Raw genomic sequence first — 20633 nt, forward strand, 5'->3', positions numbered from 1 at the left:
ACAATTAGCATTTAACTCTATCTAACTACTATGTAGGGTTGTGATTCTTTTTCAATTGTTTCGCCTCCCCCTCAATCCCTACATTTTCCACTATTTCTACTACCCTAAGAAAATAGAACGGGGGGGTTTTCATCTACCAAGCGCGAATGATGGCTGCCTTCTTTGATAAAATGTCTTTTTCGAACAAGGGCTAGAAATCACATTATACCTTCATCCAGCCAGTTCCTTCCATCTCTTGGCCGACCAAGTGGTTGATGGACTTGCCACTACCACCATAACTTGGAGATTTTTGAGAAGACCCCACATTTGTAATGGTTGCTCGCGTCATGACTGGGTTGAAATTCAACATAATATTTTACTTCAAGTGGGCGTTTTGTACATATTCGGTCTAAGTTCGATCGAGGCTAAGCTAGCCTACCCCTTTAGAAAGGAATTTTAGATTTAAATCCATATTTTTTATAACTGAGGCCTCTTTACTTTCTTTGCAGCCAAAATCATGTAAAAAACTTCACTCGGCGTGTCCATCAAGTTGACCGAAGAGGAGCTGAATGACCAAGCGTATGTTGAGCTAGAATTGTGTGGCTCATAGCCAACCAACTCTTTCGTTGCAGTCGAGGGTAGTAATGCTGTCGTAAACACCGAGGAACTACCCCCTTCCCGATCCTTTATGATACTGGTACCCATACCCTCCTGATCACCAGAGGACACCGAGCCTCTTGCCACAAGAAAAAGGCATAGTTTAGTGAGGCTTATGGATCAAGCCCCTTTGTCTCCTTTAGGCCAACACCCCCCTTCCGTTCGAGAGGGCCCATCCCTTCAGATACTTGATCCCTCACCGCCAACAGTAGATGAGGCCACTAGTGAGCCTCCGACCAGTCTTTCACCAGCCCATCACTCTCCTGCTCCCCAACACCCTGACCATCTTCGTCTGGCGCTATAACAAAGGACCTTTGCCGCCCCCAAGATTTTGGCGTCTCATATTCGAAGCTGAAGTTGCAGAGCACTCAGAGGCAATGAACACTCTCCGATTTAGATAAGAAAACTATGGAAGCCAAGACCCTAGCTGCCCATCTTAAAGAGCTCACATTGGTCCACAAGTATGAGCTAACAGGCAAAGCATTTAAGATGATATCCAAAGAAGTTGAGCTAGAGGCTCTTAGAACTGAGATCGAGAACTATAAAGCTAGGGAGGCAGACCATTGTGAAGCAAAAAGGGTGGAGTATCTACGGTCCTAGGCCTTCTACAACCTCTTGAACCAAAGAACCATCAAAATATTTAGGCTTGGGGCCGATGGTGCCCTCAAGAAACTGAGAGGGGCCAACCACCTTATTATTGAACTCTCCCCTAAGTTTATCATCCTCCAAAAGATATTCGACGACATCCCCGACAATGCTTCCCCAACTTTGCATAATAGTGATATTTCCTCTGTTTTTTTCCTTTCAACTTTAACTTTTGGAAGGATTGTAATGAACTTGACATGACATGTGTTTGTCTCTGCTGTAAATTTTAGGGGGCGTTTGGTTTAGGGTAATATGAGTGGGGAATGGGAATGGGAATCATTGATTCCCATTGTTAATGTTTGGATTATAGGAATAGGAATACAAATAAGGGAATGAATCCTTGAAATTGGGTAATAACTCATTCCCATGTACCCCCCTTTCAATGAGTCATTACCCTATTTTCATCAATCAAAATATTCCCTTATTCTAAAAATACCCTTGACTTAAAACTAAAATTTTCTCCATTAATATCAAATATCAAAATATATTTATTTATTTTTTCTTTCATATCACTTATCTCTCCTTATTCTCTCTCACATCATAGTTTCTCTCTCATCATTTTATCACACACTTTCTCTCTCCTATAACACTCTCTTTCCTCTTTTTTTCTCATTACACTTTCTCTCTCATCATACTTTCTCTCTCCTCAATCTCTTCCATCGCATTCTCTTCCTTCTTTTTTTCCTCATCACACTTTCTCTCTCATCATACTTTCTCTCTCCTCAATCTCTTCCATCGCATTCTCTTCCTTCTTTTTTTCCTCATCACACTTTCTCTCTCATCATGCTTTCTCTCTCCTCAATCTCTCCCATCACACTCTCTTGTTTCTCATCACACTTTCTCTCTCATCATACTTTCTCTCTCCTCAATCTCTCTTATCACACTTCTTCCTTTTTTCCTCAACACACTGTCTCTCTCATCATACTTTCTCTCTCCTCAATCTCTCTTATCACACTTACTCCTTTTTTCCTCAACACACTTTCTCTCTCATCATACTTTCTCTCTCCTTAATCTCTCTTATCACACTTCTTTTTTCCTCAACACACTTTCTCTCTCCTCAATCTCTCTTATCACACTTCTTTTTTCCTCAACACACTTTCTCTCTCATCATACTTTCTCTCTCCTCAATCTCTCCCATCATATTCACTGTTCTCTTTTTCTCTCACCATACTTTATCTCTCCTCAATCTCTCTCATGACACACTCTCTCCTCATTTTTTTCTCACTATATTTTCTCTCTCTTCATCCTCTCCTATCATACTTTCTCTTACATCATATTTTCTCTCATCATGCTCTCTCCAATCACACTTTTTTTTTCATTTTCTCTCATCACACTTTCTCTCTCTTCATTCTTTCTTATCACACTTTCTCTCTCATAATACATTCTCTCTCATCATTCTCTTTCATCATATTTTTCTCTCACATTCATCTTTCTCTCACATCTAATTTTTTCTCTTATTTTCCTTTAAGGGTAAAAAAGGAAACTTTGATTTATTCTGATAGAAGATATACAATTAACCAAACATTGCTTTTAAGAGTGATATCCATACTCATACCCATTCCCATTCCACAATACAATGATTCTCATTCCGATTCCTATTCCTATGAAAGAACCAAACACCCCCTTAACTTTTTTGAATGCCTTCATCTTAACTTTCCTCCCTTCTGTAGAGTTGATGGGTTGTAGTAATTGCCCATGTAGGTCCTTGAGTGCCCGCTAGGCGATACCACACTAGTCTCCACCCTAACACCCGAGGGAATAGGCCAAATAGGTAGGGTGACCCTTGTTACCAGCCAGTAAAGGTTGTGAGTATTTGAGGTTCAAGCAATGTTATCAAAATCGCGAGTGAACTCGTAAAATCGTACAAAATTACGATTTTACTTATGAAAATTGAGTGAAATCGTGATAAAATCGTGTATTAAAGTAAAATCGGAGCAAAATCGTAAAATCACATTTAAACTTGTAAAAACATGATTTTTGAGATAATTTTATCGATTTTATGTCGTAAATAAAAGAGAACTATTTTGGACAAGATGATATCATTTTGGGATGATTTTAGATTTGCATTTGTCTATGAATGATTTATATTAATTTGTTATCTTCTGTTTTATTTTTCTTTAGATTTAAGTTTAGACTTGAATTTATGTTTATGTTATATTTTCATGGTAAGTATTTGGTTGTTTAAAAGTTTAAGTATGAGTAGTTTATGATTATATGAATTAAAATATTCTATATGCATATTTATATTATAATTTGGATTAAAATATTTAATGATCAATTAAAAAGAATATATCATGTTTATTTTAAAATTGATTTAAAGTATGATGTAAAATCTTACGATTTTACGATTCGATTTTATGACTGCTCTGACGATTTTATCTAAACTCTCGATTTTGACAACACTGGATTCAAGCCTACGTTTTTATGTTTCGAGGCTTTACTAGAGGTAACAAGTGATTGTAAGGACACACAAGATCTAGATTGCCACTTAGAGGCCTTTAAGCCATATCTGACCTTATTTGCCCACTCACTCGCTAGTTTTAAGATTTCTTTAGGGTGTGTGAGCACCAAACTTGTAACCTTAACCACTTAGGGCACAAGTGTTTGCGATATTACCACTTAGGGCACAAGTGTTTACGATATTACCTTCGACCAGTTGGTCATTTGGCAAGGAGAACCCTGCTTATAACTTAGTCGTTGAGGGCACAAGAGTCTGGAAATTTACCTCCGATCGGACGGTTGAAGAGCATGGAGAACCCCACATATATTTTGGCAACTGAGGGAATAAGAGTATGAAAATTTACCTTTGATTAGAATGTCGAATGGCACGGGTAACCCCACATATATCTTGGCCACTGGGGCACAATAGTCTAAAAATTTACCTTCGATTAGATGGTCGAAGGGCATGGGGAACTAGGGCTGTAAACAAGCGGAGCCGAGCCGAGCCGAGCTTTGGGCTGTTCAAGCTTGTTTGATAAAGTAACCAAGCCGAGCCGAGCCGAGTTTAAAATGAATCAAGCTTTTGAAATGAGTGTTCAAGCTTGGCTTGGCTTGGCTTATTTTTTATGAGCTTGAGCTTGTTTGAAGCTTGGCTTGAGCTTGGTTCATTTAGATGTTATCAAGCTCTCAATTCAAGCTTGGCTTGATCTTAGTTCGAGCTTGACTTGAGCTTGGTTCGAGCTTGGTTCATTTAGATGTTATCAAGCTCTTAATTCAAGCTTGTTTGATTATTTGAAACTTTTAGTTGTTTGATTGGTTATTGAGCTTAATAATTTATATTTATTTATTTTATTTTATTTTATTATTTATTTAGCATATTGAAAAAAGTTTTATTAATGAATATGGTTCATAAACATTATTCACGAACATTGTTCACGAATGTTGTTCACGAACGTTAACGAGCTGAACACATATGTGTTCAAGCTTGTTTATTTAACTTAATGAGTTGTTCAATCTTGTTTGTTTAATTAATCTTATATATATTGAACGAACATAAACAAGCTCTTATTAAGCTGAACACCAAGCTTGTTCACAAACGCTTGATTCATTTACAACCCTATGGGGAACCCCACTTATATCTTGGCCCCTGAGGGCACAAGAGTTTAGAAATTTACCTCTGACCAGATGGTTAAAGGGCATGGGGAATCCCGCTTATAACTTGGTCATTGAGGGCATAAGAGTCTAGAAATTTACCTTCGACCGGATGGTCGAAGGGCACAGGGAACCCCGCTTATAATGTTGATGCAGGTTGCACTAATAATCTAGTTTTGATGTATGATAAATAGATTAAAGTTAGATATAATATTTGTCTAACTTTCTACCAAGTGTGCAGGAGTTGACTGGTCTGAAGGACCTGACACCAGGCTGAAATTCAACTAGGTTCACGGGACCCGATAGCTGGTGGAAAGTCCAGATAGGTTCGAGAGACTCAATATCTGGCGAGAAGTCCGGTTGGGTCCACGGGACTTGACAACCAGCCGAAGTCCAGTTGGGTCTACGGACCTGACAACTGGCAAGAAGACCTAGTGGGTTAAAGGCAAGTCAAGTGACTACAGTTGATAAGTAGAGGTAAGCAACTGGAGGAGAGATCTAGTGAGGGCGTGTTCCCCGTTGAGGGAATTGTAGGCATCAATCTAGATTAGATCCATTTGGGAAACTTAAGCTGAGACTCTAACTAGATCCTAGTCTCAAGGAGATAGAATCTAATTACTACTACTTTATTATACTGTCCTAACTCTATTTTGCAGGGTAAATATATTTTCTGTTGCCTGGACTAACCTTTTTCTGCAGGGAAGAAACTACTGAAGAAAAGGGAGTCCGGGTGCCCAGAATCCGTGCGCCCGTAGCTGGTCCGGTGGCTTAGACTTGTCTCACCCGGGCAGGTGCTGTGGGCACTTGGGCGGTCCAGTTGCCAGGAGTCGGTCCAGACGTCCTGACCCGAAAAACTCATCCAGAAGCTTATGTGGAGCATGTTGATTAGCTTAGCCACGTGGTCCAGGCGCCTAGAGGAGTTCCAAGTGTCCGAAATGGGTATATATAAAGGCCTTCAACCAGGAACTTAAAAACATCAACGATTATAACTTTTATATTCAAGTACTATTCTAAAAAAGCTCCGACAACTGCTATAACTTTCACTCTTGCTCAGTGCTCCGAAAAAGCTCCTACGACGCTGTGAAGCTCCTCTAACAACCAGTGATCAAGACTTTCTTATTTTCTTTGCTATCGACAACATTGCTTTTAGTTCTTGTACTTAACTTGTATAATCATTTGAACTATTAGTGGATTCTCCAACGAAAGCACTCGACAAGTGCAAGCCTTGGAGTAGGAGTCATCGAATGCTCCAAACCAAGTAAAAATATTTGCGTTAGCGTTGTCTTTGTTGGTGCGGGAAGCATCCGACGATCAAACATGTGTTTTGATTATGTCAAAGGATTTAAAGTTAAGTTGTCTTGTTATCTAACAAGGTTTATTGAGTTTGCAAGAAAGTCCTAAGTTATCTTAGGCAAAAGTCCTAACTGCGGTTAGATAGGTAGAAAACCCTAGGGGTGGTAACCCTAGGTCCTAGGGGGTGGTAACCCTAGGTGATGGAAACCCTAAGGGACGGTAACGTTAGGTCCTAGGGGGTGGTAGCCCTAGGTGGTGGAAACCCTAAGGGGCGATAACCTTAGGTCCTAGGGGTGGTAACCCTAGGTGGTGAAAACTTAAGGGGCGGTAACCTTAGGTCTTAGGGGGTGGTAACCCTAGCCTATGGAAAACCCTAGGGGGTGGTAACCCTAGGTCCTAGGGGGCGACAACCCTAAGCTGAGGAACACCCTAGGGGTAGTAACCCTAGGTCCTAGGGGGTAGTAACCCTAGGTCCTAGGGGGTGGTAATCTTAGACAGAAAGTCCAGTTGATATGGAGGATCAATCTGACAAACAGGTAAATTCTCCTGAATGGAGTAGGTGAGGACACATTCCCCGATGAGGGAACAGTAGGCGTCAGTTCGACCTAGGGTTTTCGGAGGTGAAATTTGAAGTCAGAACCGGACATCCCAGAGACTGTCAAAATAAGTTTTTATATATCTTATTTTGTTGTACTAACTTTGTTTTGCATGATATACTTTTTTTGTAGACTAACATGCCTTGCAGGACGAAAATTGCACAAAAAAAGCCTCGGATGAACAGCCCCAAGGCGCCCTCCATGGAGCTTGGAGGCGCCTCGGGTGACTTGATCAACAACCCCGCAGCAAGGCGCAAAGGCGCCCTCCATGTAGCTTGGAGGCGGCCTGGACGCTGCTTGAAGGGCACCCTCCATGGAGCTTAGAGGCACCCTTAGGTGGATAAGCAACGGGTGTTGGGGAGTTTATCAACGTGGTTGACTCGGCAGGTTGGAGGCGCCTTCCATGTGGTTGGAGGCGCCCTCAATAGGCTATTTAAGCCTAGTTTGAGTAGCAGCTTACACAATCAAGAAAAACGCTACCCTTCTTCCGTGTGCTGCTCAAAGAACGATCCGACAAAGCTGTAACTCGACTTCGACGACTAGAAGCCTCAAGTTTACTGATTTTAGTCGTTGGTATATTTTATTGCACTTTAATTAACTGTACTTAAAGTTGTAATATTTCAAATTGATAGTGATTGCCCAAAGTAAATACTCAACGAGTGTGAGCTTTGGAGTAGGAGTCGCCACAGGCTCCAAATAAGTAAAAGTCTTGGTGTTCGTGTATTATTTTATTTTTCCACTACATATTACTCGATTGTTTTAAAACAAACGTGAAAGCCAGAAGTGTTATTCACCCCCCTCTTGCGCTTTTTTGACCCTACAGGCTTTTATTCTTATGTTGCGTACTTCGATTTAATTCAATTTTGATTTTTGACAATCACTATTCACCCCTTCTAGCATCTTTCCGATCCTACATGTGGTATCAGAGCGAGTACCACTCTAAATTGGTGCAACCACTAATCAAGCAAAAGGGGTTCCTTTTTTTTTAAAAAAATTATATATCATTTTTGTATCTAAGGTTCAAGCCTACACTTTTATGTTTCGAGGCTTTACTAGAGGTAGCAAGCAATTGCAAGGATATGCATGATCTAGATTGCCACTTAGAGGCCTTTAAGCCATATCTGACCTTATTTGACCACTCACTCGCTAGTTTTAAGATTGTTTTAGGGCGTGTGAGCACCACACTTGTAACCTTAACCACTTAGGGCACAAGTGTTTATGATATTACCTCCGACCAATTGATCATTGGGCAAGGAGAATCCCGCTTATAACTTGTCCATTGAGGGCACAAGAGTCTAGAAATTTACCTCCGACCGAACAAACAAAGAGCATGGAGAACCTCACTTATATCTTGGCAACTGAGGGCACAAGAGTATGAAAATTTACCTCCGATTAGACGGTCGAAGGGCACGGGGCCCCCCACATATATCTTGGACACTAGAGCACAAGAGTCTAAAAATTTTCCTCTGATCAGATGGTCAAAGGGCATAGGGAACCCCACTTATATCTTGGCTAATGAGGGCACAAGAGTTTAAAAATTTACCTCCGACCATATGGTCGAAGGACACGGGGAATCTCTCTTATAACTTGGTCATTAAGGGTACAAGAGTCTAGAAATTTACCTTCAACCGGATGGTCGAAGATCACAAGGAACCCCACTTATAATGTGGGTGCAGGTTGTACTAATAATTTAATTTTGATGTATGACAAATAGATTAAAGTTAGATATGGTGTTTGTCTAACTTTTCTACCAAGTTTGTAGGAGTTGATTAACCTGAAGGACCTGACACCAGGCTGAAATCCAGTTAGGTCCGTGGGACTCGATAACTAGTGGGAAATCCAGATAGGTTCTCAAGGGTCGATATCTGGCGGGAAGTTACATTGGGTCCACGAGACCTGACAACCAGTCGAACTCCAATTGAGTCTGCGGACTTGACAACTTGTGGGAAGACCTGGTAGGTTAAAGGCAAGTCAAGAAACTTGATTTTACATTAAAAAGTTAATTAAACTTAACCTTTATTTAACTTAATCAACCTTAACTTCAACATTAATCAAAATCTTAATTTTACTTTAATTAAATCATAATTTATCTTAATTAAAGATTGACTCAAATTGAATCTAAACTTTACTTAACTTTGTTTAATAACTTTAATAAATTTAACTCAAAATTAATACTGACTTTAAACTTAGTTAATCCTAACTTAAGTTAAATCTAATCAAACTTAAAATATGAAGTAAATAAAAAAATTAAATTATAACTAATACTTTCATTAATCAATTAGCTCAATCAATTAATACAAAATTTAAGTTATTTTAACAAAATAAATATAAAATTACTAAATTAAGTTAAGTTGATAAATAAACTTATAATGATTAACTATTACTGAATTAGTAACAAATCATTGCATTTAACTTGAAACTTAATTTTGACATAATTAATTTAATCCAAGGTTAATTTTTTTTTAGAATAATTGATTGATGATTAATTTAAATAATTAATCAAACTTAAATAAATAACTATAATAAGTATGGAGAAATACTTATATAAATAATATATTTGTTGAACATAAGTATTACTGACTCTAATTCCCCTAAACACTTAGGTAAAACTTCTTATATCTAACAAAGATAATCAAAAGGTGACAGGCTAATGCCTTGAAATTTAACATACTCAAACACTACTACAAATTAAGAAGAGGGGGGGGGGGGGGGGGGGGGGGGGGGGTTAAATTAAAGGAGAATGTTAACTTAAGGGGTAGGGTATTTGAAAACGTATCATGTTTTCTAACAATGTGTCTAAGTGTGCAGGAGCTTAGGAGCATAGGTAGTCGAGCGGAAGACACAGCTAGCGAGAAAGATGGCACGCGGTGCGTCTGAGGGACGAGGCGCTGCGGAAGAGTACACCGGCGGACGAGAAGGAAGCGCGCGGTGGTTCCGAGAGACGAGAAGCTGGAGCGGAAGACTGCTCGAGGAGCAAGAGACGCAGCTAGCGAGAAGGTCGACACGGGGTGCGACCGAGGGACGAAGTCTGCGGATGAGTACGCTGGTGGACGAGAAGGAAACACGTGGCAATTCAGAGGGACGAGAAGCCGGAGGGAAGCCTGCTCGAGAAGACCGGAACCTGGGTTCGGGTGAGCCCTTTTCCGGATGGCAGAGATCACCCAAGCGAGCGGAACCGGAGTTGAAGACCCGGATCGAGGCGAAAAAAAGTCAACCGAAGTTGACTTAGGGTCCGAGGCGCCCGGAACTGTCCGGGGCGCCCGGACCAGCCCGGGGCGCCCGGGGTGCCCGGAACCCTTCCGAGCGCCCGGAGATTGAATTTTGTCCAGATCGAGTTAAATCTCGATCTAAACGTTGGGGGATAAAATTTATCCTCCCCAAGGCACCCAGAACCCTTCCAGGTGCCTCGACCAAGGCTATAATATAGCCTTGGCCCAGAAGCTTTCAATCAATTCAGAACTCAAGCATTCTTTCTACACTTGTACGCGCTTCTGTAGTTTAGCTTCTGTTGTGCGCTTCATTGCTGTAAAAGGCTTCTCCACCTGAAGGAGACACTAGTGCTACGTTTTCTTAGATTAACAACCTCCCCGGTTGTAACCAAGTAAATCTCGGTGTGCCTCTTACTTTTCTGATATTATTTATTGCTTTTATTTTATGCAAGTGTTAGTTTAAGAGTTCGAGAAGGGTTGGTTTGTTTTTATTTTTACAGGGCTATTCAACCCCCCCTTCTAGCCGGCCCAACGGTCCTACAAGTGGTATCAGAGCCAAGGCGCTTCAGGAGGACTAACCGCCGAACGAAGCAACGAGATGGCCGGACCAAGCATCCACCCGCCGAAATACGAAGGGGACTTCGCTACCTGGAAGAATCTGATGCAGGTATTTTTTACAACAGACTTTGAATTAACTTTAACAATAGAATCCGACTTTGTAGCTCCAGAAGGTAAGGAAAAATGTCAATGGACAAAAAAGGAGCAGGCTGAATTCGTGGCGAACGGCAAAGCAGAATACCATCTGCTAAGCGTTCATTCACATCAAGAAGTCAACAGGATCGGGCACTACGACTCGGCAAAGGAACTTTGGGAGAAGTTCCTCGAGTTGCACGAAGGGACGTCCGAAGCCAAGCTCGTCAGAAGAGATCTGCTTCGCAATCAGCTCACCAGCCTGTGACTTGGGGAAGACGAGTCAGTCGCGCATCTGCACTCGAGAATAAAAGAAATTATTACCGGACTTTCGAATCTCGGAGAAAAGGTAAGTAATTGAGATTCGCTCAGGTACGCACTGAATTCCTTTCCTAGAAATACCAAATGAGCATCATTAGTAAATGCCTTTTACATTTCTAAAGATTTAGAAAAAATTTCGTTAGAAGAATTCTTTTCAACATTTGAAGTGCATGAGTCAAGATGTGCAGGAATGAAGGAGCCCAAGAACAACGTCGCCCTCAAATCTTTGAGAGACGAACCCGAGTCAGAATCTTCTCAGGACGATGAGGAAATGGTAATAATGGTAAGAAGATTCAAGAAACTTTGTAAATCTAGATCTACTAACCATCTGCAGGGAAAGAAGAAAAGAATGATCTGCTGCTACCACTGCGACGAAGAAGGGCACGTCAAGGACAACTGCCCCAAGCTGAAGAACAAGGAGAAGGGTAAGAAGCCTATCCAAAAGCAAAAGGCCCTAAAGGCGACATGGGACGATACGTCGTCCGAATCAGAAGTCGAGGCATTCTCCGGACTCGCACTGATGGCGAGTCATCAAGACGACGACTGCGATTCAAGCTCTTCCGAGATGAGCATCGAGAGCATCGATGAAGGGGGAGCTTCGTTAGAAGAAAGCAGCAGTTCAGGGGGAGACATGAACAACGAACTCGACAAGGTAAGTCAGGTACGTTCTCTTCCTCCTGATAAACTTTTTAAGTTCGTTAAGTTATTAACTAAAGACTACTGTAAATTAGAAAAGGAAATCAAAAATTAAAAAATAATTTTGGCTAAATCTTGTTCCTTAAAAGAATTAGACAAATCAAAATTGGAAAGTGAAAAATTGAAATTAGAAAATCAAAATTTGAAACTTCAAATAGATAACTTGAAAAATTATGCATGTTCATCTAAAATCAATTTTAGAAGATCTAATAATTAAAATTTGTACTTTAGATATCACCCAGGACAAATTAGGAACATCAAGAAAGTATGTCCCTAAAAACTTTTTAGTTAATCCAGTAGACTGGAACCTTTGTTGGGTTCCTAAATCTTGCTTAGTCTAAGTTTTAAAATTAAAATTAGCGTTTTTCAGTGAGAAAATTAAACAATGAATTTCTCTATGAGGCTTTGTCTAAGGAAGTGGTTGTTGCTCCAATAACCAAGAAGGCCTAGTACCTCGCCACGACCTGGAAGCCAAAATATTGAAATAAATATTTAATTAACTTTCTGTCAAAGCATTAAAATTAGAATTAATTAATGCTTTCAAAGTTTTTCAAACATTTTTTCAAAATATTTTTTTTAGAAAAATACTTTTACATGAAATTGACTTAGAAATTTAAGTACTTAGAAAAATTCTCAGAATATATGTTTTAAGTTAAAGGTTATTATGAAATTTAAAAAAATTTCTGCTTAAAGTTTTTAGAAAAATTGTTTTTGCAAAACTGTCTAAGTTAGAATTTTTTTCTTATAATTTCACTTAGAAAATTTTACTTAAATTTTTTTAGAGACTGTTTATGTGAAAATTATTGCAAATATTTAAGGATCTCAAAATTTTCTAAGTCTTTAACCCTTAGATTTTTTCTTGAAACCCCTTTTTTTTGTGATCAAAGGGGGAGAAGGATTAGTATAAGCCTAGGGGGAGGTAAACCAAAATTTAACTTGTTTTATTTTTTGTACTTAAATGTAAATTTAGTTAAGTTTATTTTATGTCTATTTTTACCCTAGCTTAACTTGGGTTGCTCACACCAAAAAAGGGGAGATTGTTGAAACCCCAAGGTTATTTTGGTGTGATCAACAAGTTAAGTTAGGTCATGTTTGTTTCTAACTTTGTGTCTAAGTGTGCAGGAGCTTAGGAGCACAGGTAGTCGAGCGGAAGACGCAACCAGTGAGAAGGACGGCACACGGTGCGTCCAAGGGACGAGGCGCTGCGGAAGAGTACACCGGTGGACGAGAAGGAAGCGCACGGTTGTTCTGAGGGACGAGAAGGCGGAGCGGAAGACTGCTCGAGGAGCAAGAGACGCAGCTAGCGAGAAGATCAGCACGGGGTGCGACCGAGGGATGAAGTCTGCGGATGAGTACGCTGGTGGACGAGAAGGAAACACACGGTAATTCTGAGGGACGAGAAGCCGGAGGGAAGCCTGCTCGAGAAGACCGGAACCTGTGTTCGGGTGAGCCCTTTTCCGGATGACAGAGATCACCCAAGCGAGCGGAACCGGAGTTGAAGACCCGAACCGAGGCGAAAAAAAGTCAACCGGAGTTGACTTAGGGTCCGGGGCGCCCGGACCAGCCCGGGCCACCCGGAACCCTTCCGGACGCCCAGAGATTGAATTTTGTCCAGATCGAGTCAAATCTCGATCTGAACGTTGGGGGATAAAATTTATCCTCCCCTGGGCGCCCGGGACCCTTCTAGGCGCCCCGACCAAGGCTATAAATATAGCCTTGGTCCAGAAGCTTTCAATCAATTCAGAACTCAAGCATTCTTTCTACACTTGTACGCGTTTCTGTAGTTTAGCTTCTGTTGTGCGCTTAATTGTTGTATAAGGCTTCTCCGCCTGAAAGAGACACTAGTGCTACGCTTTCTTGAATTAACAACCTCCCCGGTTGTAACCAAGTAAATCTCTATGTGCCTTTTACTTTTCTGATATTATTTATTGCTTTTATTTTATGCAAGTGTTAGTTTAAGAGTTTGAGAAGGGTTGGTTTGCTTTTATTTTTATAGGGCTATTCAACCCCCCCCCCCCTTCTAGCCGGCCCAACGGTCCTACATGAAGAACCTGACACCAAGCTAAAATCCAGCTAGGCCCACAGGACCCGATAGCTGGTGGGAAATCCAGATAAATTTACGAGGCCCAATATTTGGCAGGAAGTCCTGTTGGGTCCGTGAGACCTGACAATCGGTTAAAGTCTAGTTGGGTCTATGGATCTGACAACTAGTGGGAAGACCTGGTGGGTCAAAGGAAAGTCAAGTGATTGCAGTTGGTAAGTTTAGGTAATCAATTGGAGGAGAGATCCAGTGAGGACACATTCCCTGTTGAGGGAACTGTAGGTGTCGATCTTTTCCAGCTTAGGTCCATTTGGGAGACCTAAGTTGAGACCCTGACTAGATCCTGGTCTCGGGGAGACATGATCTAATTACTACTACTTTATTATGTTTTGCTAACTTTATTTTTCAGGGTAAATATATTTTCTGTTGTCTGGACTAACCTTTTTTTTGTAGGGAAGAAACTGCTGAAGAAAAGGGGAGTTCGGGTGCTCGAAAGGGATCCGAGCGCCTGGAGTCCTAGTGCTCGAAGCTAGTCTAGGCGCTCGGAGTCTGAGAGCCTGGAGTCCGAGCGCTAGGAGTTTGGACTCTCGGAGCTAGTCCAAGTGCCCGAATCAGTCTCGCTTGGGCAGGTGCTGTGGGCACCTGGGCGGTCCGGGTGCCCAGAGTCGGTCTAGGCACCTGGACCTAGAAACTCATCCAGAAGCTACTGTGGAGCGCGTCAATTGGCTGAGCCACATGGTCCAGGCGCCTGGAGGAGTTTCAGGCGCCCGGAATGGGTATATATAAAGGTCTTCAACCAGGAACTTAAAAACATCAACGATTTCGACTTTTATATTCAAGTGCTGCTCCGAAAAGTTCCGACAATTGCTATGACTTTCACTCTTGCTCGGTGCTCCGAAAAAGCTCTTGCAACGCTGTGAAGCTCCTCCGGCATTCGGTGATCAAGACTTTCTTATTTTCGTTGTTATCGGTAACATTGCTTTTAGTTCTTGTTCTTAACTTGTGTAATCATTCAAACTATTAGTGGATTGCCCAACAAAAGCACTCGACGAGTGCGGGCCTTGGAGTAGGAGTCGTCGAAGGTTCCGAACCAAGAAAAACTACTTGTGTTAGTGTAACGACCCAAGTTTTTTTTTTAAACATATATATAATGCATAACCTGCGGCATCACTTCTCATACTTCCACAATGGTTCCTTAGTTCAAATAAAATTACATAGACGATTCGAAAGAAAACATAACTACATGCGGAATTAATCTAGAAGGCCTTCGGGTTGTACTGCCCTTGTTCTGAGCTGGCTCACTAGTCAATGCCTCCTATCCCATTCATCTCATTGTCTGAAAAAAAAAGAGATATAAACTGTGAGTCGAGAGACTCAGCATGTTCAAAACAATGTTATGCATTAGTTAGCGTCTATAATCTAGTGTACCAAGGGAAACCACATCAAAGGTAACTTAGATCTTACTTACTGACACATCATGGACATGAGCATAGACGTCTACTTAGGCATACAAGCATAAACATAAGCCTAAGCATGTACTTAAGCTAAGTATAAAATAGACACAACCGGGAGCATGTATACAAACATAGGCATAAGCATACTAGCTAGCATAAACGTACATACTATGGATGAACAGAAGCATAAGCATAAGCATGTAATTAAACTAAGCATGAAATAGATATAATCATGAGCATGTATATAAACATAGGCATAAGCATACTAGCTAGCATAAACGTACATACTATAGATGAACAGAAACATAAGCATAAGCATTTAAATAACTAAGCATGAGATAGACATACTCATGAGCATGTATATAAACATAGGCATAAGCATACGTGCATGGCATAAACATATATACTAAGGATGGGCATAATCATAAGCATCATCATGTACATAAGCTAAGTATGAAGATAAACATAATCACATAGAGTTAGTGAGCTCCCGAGCTAAGGGCACCGGTCACACTCAACTACATAGTTTGGTGAGCTCCCGGGCTAAGGACACCGGTCACACTCCACCTCATGGAATTTTGGTAAGCTCCCGGGCTAAGGACACCGGTCACACTCTACCACATAAGATTGGCAAGCTCCCGGGCTAAGGACACCGGTCACACTCGGCCACATAGATTTGGTGAGCTCCCAGGCTAAGGACACTGGTCACACTCTACCACATAAAATTGGCGAGCTCCAGGGCTAAGGACACTGGTCACACTCGACCACATAGATTTGGTGAGCTCCCGGGCTAAGGACACCGGTCACACTCAACCACGTAAATTGGTGAGCTCCCAGGCTAAGGACACCGATCACACTCTACCACATAAGATTGGCGAGCTCCCGGGCTAAGGACACCGGTCACACTCGGCCACATAGATTTGGTGAGCTCCCGGGCTAAGGACACCAGTCACACTCTACCACGTAGATTTGGTGAGCTCCCCGAGCTTAGATCCTTAGTTCATAACTCAACCCATAATAAAATTCATAACATGCACAATTATTTATCGTAAAATTCATAACAGGCATAATCATTAATTATCATAAAATCCATAACATGTATGTCCCTAAATAACGAACTAATCTAACATACTAAATTACCAACAACACGACGGACTTCATAGCATTTTAAACCACAAAATGGAATTAAATTAGCATGCTAAGTTATCAAAGTAGTGGCAGGTTTTGTAACATATTAAACCATAAAAACTGAAACTAACCTATACTACACATTTAATAAAACTAGGGATTAATTTCATAGCATCCTAATCCATAAAGATCCGAACCATGATTGTTTTTGAGTTCATAACATCCATATTTACACAAAATCCATGGAGCATATTACACATTAAATTATGACCATGCATGTATTACGGTAGAGCATTATAATCATATTGAAATCCAAACACACTTACATGCATTCCCAAGGAGCATAACTAGCCCATCAAAGTCTATAACCTAAGCCATCCGTACATATTTTTTTCCACCAGCATAATCAAGCAATGAATCCGAAACTACTCATACATATATTTTATCATTATCACAATAAAGCTACGAACTTGAAGCTATGCATGCCTAGGTTTTTCCAATAACATGATAAAGCATAGTAAATCAAAGCACCCAATTTTCTCCTAACCCCTAATTAAACATGCAGGAATCAACTCATCCCTATATCATATTAAAACCAGGTGGGTTGTGAGATGCAATTACCTGGATTGATCCCTATTCCTAAACATCAATTTCACATCTTATACGGAATTGTAGAGCAAGGACACCATCCCTAAATAAATCCAAAACTTATCGCCCATACAACAATTTGGAGCACAAGAAGAGAACCTAAAGCGTGAGTATCATGCTCCCCAAAACAACCAAGAACACCAACCATGCTCCCCGAAATACATAAACTATAGAAACTAACTAAAGCATTAACAAAGTAGGGAACATGCCTTTAAGTATTTAGCTCCTAAATCCTTGTCTTCCTTTGAAGCTCTAGCACCGGTGGAGAAACAAAAAAGGGGGTAGGAAACCTTCTTAGGGCCGGTGGCAACATCCAAGGTGAGGCATTTTAGGGTAAAGTTTAAATAGAAGTGAGAGCTTAGGACCTTGTCTTTCTTCTTATATGCTAAGTCATTAATTGCATTAATTTTATACATATTTATGTCCATATACTAATTTCATATTTACATATATCCATATATATGTATCACGTATATATGGTAATATATTTAATTCATATTATAGTTTCTTAATACTAAGTCATTAATTTGATTTTTGAATCAAATTATATATTTCCATATACTAATTTCATATATATAAATATCCATGTATATATCAGATATACATGGTAATATATTTAATTCATATATAGTTTCTTAATAATCATTAATTTGATATTGCATCAAATTATATATATATATATATATATATAATATTATTTATATTAGTCATTAATTTGATATTAAATCAAATCTCCTATACATATCCATATATATATGGATATATCTTCAATGTGAAATTATATATATATATATATATATATATATATATATATATATATATATATATATATATATATATATATATATATATATATATATATATATATATCTATATTATTTATATTAGTAATTTGATATTAAATAAATTTCCATATCCATCAATATATGGATATATCTTCAATGTGAAATTATATATATATATATATATATATATATATATATATATATATAATTTCACATTGAAGATATATTCATATATTCAATTAAAATCTCCTATATATATTTTATAATTTTCCTATTTCCATTATTTATACTATATATTTAATATTTCCTATATATATCCATGGTTATATAGATTTTTATATAAAACTAAGTCGTCAATTTAATATAATTTTTTATGGATATCCATATATATAATATAGATATATAATTCATATATTATATGATTAAAACTTCTTAATCATTATTTACACTATATTTGTTACACGTTACCTACATAATATATTAATCTTATATTATGAGTGTTTTGTTGGTCCCTAATCAAGAAGCCCCCTACGGAGAAAACACTCACCAAAATTTCTAGAGTAGCAGAAGGAACATCCATGGCTACTGTTACGCTTCCGCAAGTCCACAAATTCATCGTCAGTAATAAAAATATCGATCCCACAGGGACTGGCTATAAGCACTAGCAATCGCTCACTTATGGTTAGCTAGACTACTAACGATCTTGATCAGGCTAAGGGAAAAAAAAGGTCGAGGGAGAGAGTCGAGAGTTGCAAGGTCAAAATATTCACTTGGTGATGAGGAGTTCTAGGGGGTCGGTTTCATCGTGGTAGTATTGATGTGTCTCGGCTTGTCTTACTCTCGCTGTCCTTATTCCTACTATTGCCGGAAGCTAAGTAGGTATTCTCAAGCGTCAGAATAGGCTAATGCCCTAAGAAGTCCTGTCACGGTTTACCCCTGTCACTAGGGCACCTCGGCAAATCTTGAGGACATAACTCTAACTGGTGAATTAAGAATAGTGAGTAGAGCTAAGCTTGGTCTCTCGCTCGCTTGGGGAGAATCTGTCTTCCTCTCAAGGAGCTATCCTAGATGTCCGTGAACAGGTTACCCTTGTCACTAGGGCCCCTCGGGTATACGATCTAGAGGTAATCCTCTACGAGGCTGACAAGTTCTTCTCAATCAAAAGTAAGCAATTAACAATTGAAACAAAGCATGAAAGTTCATCCAACAAGTATAAACACAATTCGAGTTTTACATCAATCCGTACCACGACTATTCCCTAATCCCAGAACAAGGGATCTACTCCATGAATGCTAGAGAGATATCTGAAAACACAGTATAGACAAACATACAATTCTCAACAAGTAAGAAGGAACTTGCTTATCGGGTGTCGAAGAGTGGCCTTCGGATCCAACTCTCAGCTTCTGGAGTAGATGTGGTGGTAGAAGTTCGTTGAACGGAGGTCCAAAGCGGCGTAGAATTACTCCAAGATCTTTTTTTCCCTGACGGCTCGCCTCCCCCCTTGGCAAAAAGGGTTAAAACCCTTATATAGCCTTAGGGTTTGGCCGCCGTGGCACGACCATGTAAGGGTGGCACGGTCGTGCTCTTCTCCGGTTCTGTGCGTGGTTGCACGGCCTTGCAGGGTCGCACGACCGTGTAGCCCTTGGGCTCTGTCTCCTGGGGCACGACCGTGCAAATTTCCTTCTCTGCTTGGGGTGGCACGGCCGTGCAGGGGTGCACGACCGTGCAAATCTCCTTCTCTGCCTAGGGTGGTACGGCTATGCAGGTTCGTACGACCGTGTGCTGACTGGTCACTGTTTTAGTCGCACGGCCGTGCAGGGTTGCACGACCGTGTGCTCTTTCTCTCCTGTTTGGCCACACGGTTGTGCAGGGTTGCACGACCATGTTGTCTGGTTGGTTCCGGTGCATCAATACTCTCCGTTCAGGCTCCGAAAATCTTTCCTGTCAACATAAAACCAAACAAAGAGCAGATATCCGAACATGACAATAGATATGATGAATACAAGATAAAAGATGTGATCATGTGAAGAATATATATATGTGCATAAGTCACGTGAATGTGCGCTAAAACATGCGTAAAAGATCATAATATTTGCGCACATCACACCCCCAAACTTGAACCTTTGCTTGTCCTCGAGCAAAATGCTACAAACTATGTTCATGAAGTCCTGCAGTGTTTCATAATACTTAGTGCATTCGTCTAACTCTATCATCTAGTTTCACTGATAAGCATGACTGTGGAGTAACCTAAGTATGACCTAAACATAAGTCCTTTGTGCTCGGTGCAGTAAGTAGCTCAAGCTCTTCAAGTTTCCATTCTCTGTCCTAGTTAAGTCGTCATACAATTGAGTTCCTAATGTTCCCGGTGATAAACACTTACCTGCCACATACTTGGTTCGTTTTCCTTAAATTACACAAGGTCTCAAAGGGTACTTCTCGGAATCAAGAGAAACGTAACATTCATTTTCCTAGTAACCTAACTCGGTCTCAAAGGGGTGAATTGTTAGTTTTCACTCACGACAACTATTTTTTATCCCTTATTTTTTTATATAGTGCTATAGAGGTGTAGCACTTATTACACATGCAATGCATATGTTGGGATTTAGATTTTTCCGAATGAGCTTCCATGATCCGAGGTTATCCAGTAACCAAAATGTAAATAAGGAATCACCATGGGAACACAAGTATTAAACAATTTGGATGAATCATAACTATTTCAAAAGTATGTCTACCATTCAAGCTTAAGCACTTAAGTGTAGTGAAAATAAGTCCTTAAGGTTAGGCCAAAAACTTATACCGAACTCCGTACAATACTTAGCTTATTTCATGCTACTAAAGATAGAGAAAGGAAATACACTAAACATACTAACACAATCTTGACCACTCATGAACTAAGAAAA

The sequence above is a fragment of the Zingiber officinale genome, chromosome 2B (genome assembly GCF_018446385.1).
Source record: "Zingiber officinale cultivar Zhangliang chromosome 2B, Zo_v1.1, whole genome shotgun sequence".
Classification (NCBI taxonomy): Eukaryota; Viridiplantae; Streptophyta; class Magnoliopsida; order Zingiberales; family Zingiberaceae; genus Zingiber; species Zingiber officinale.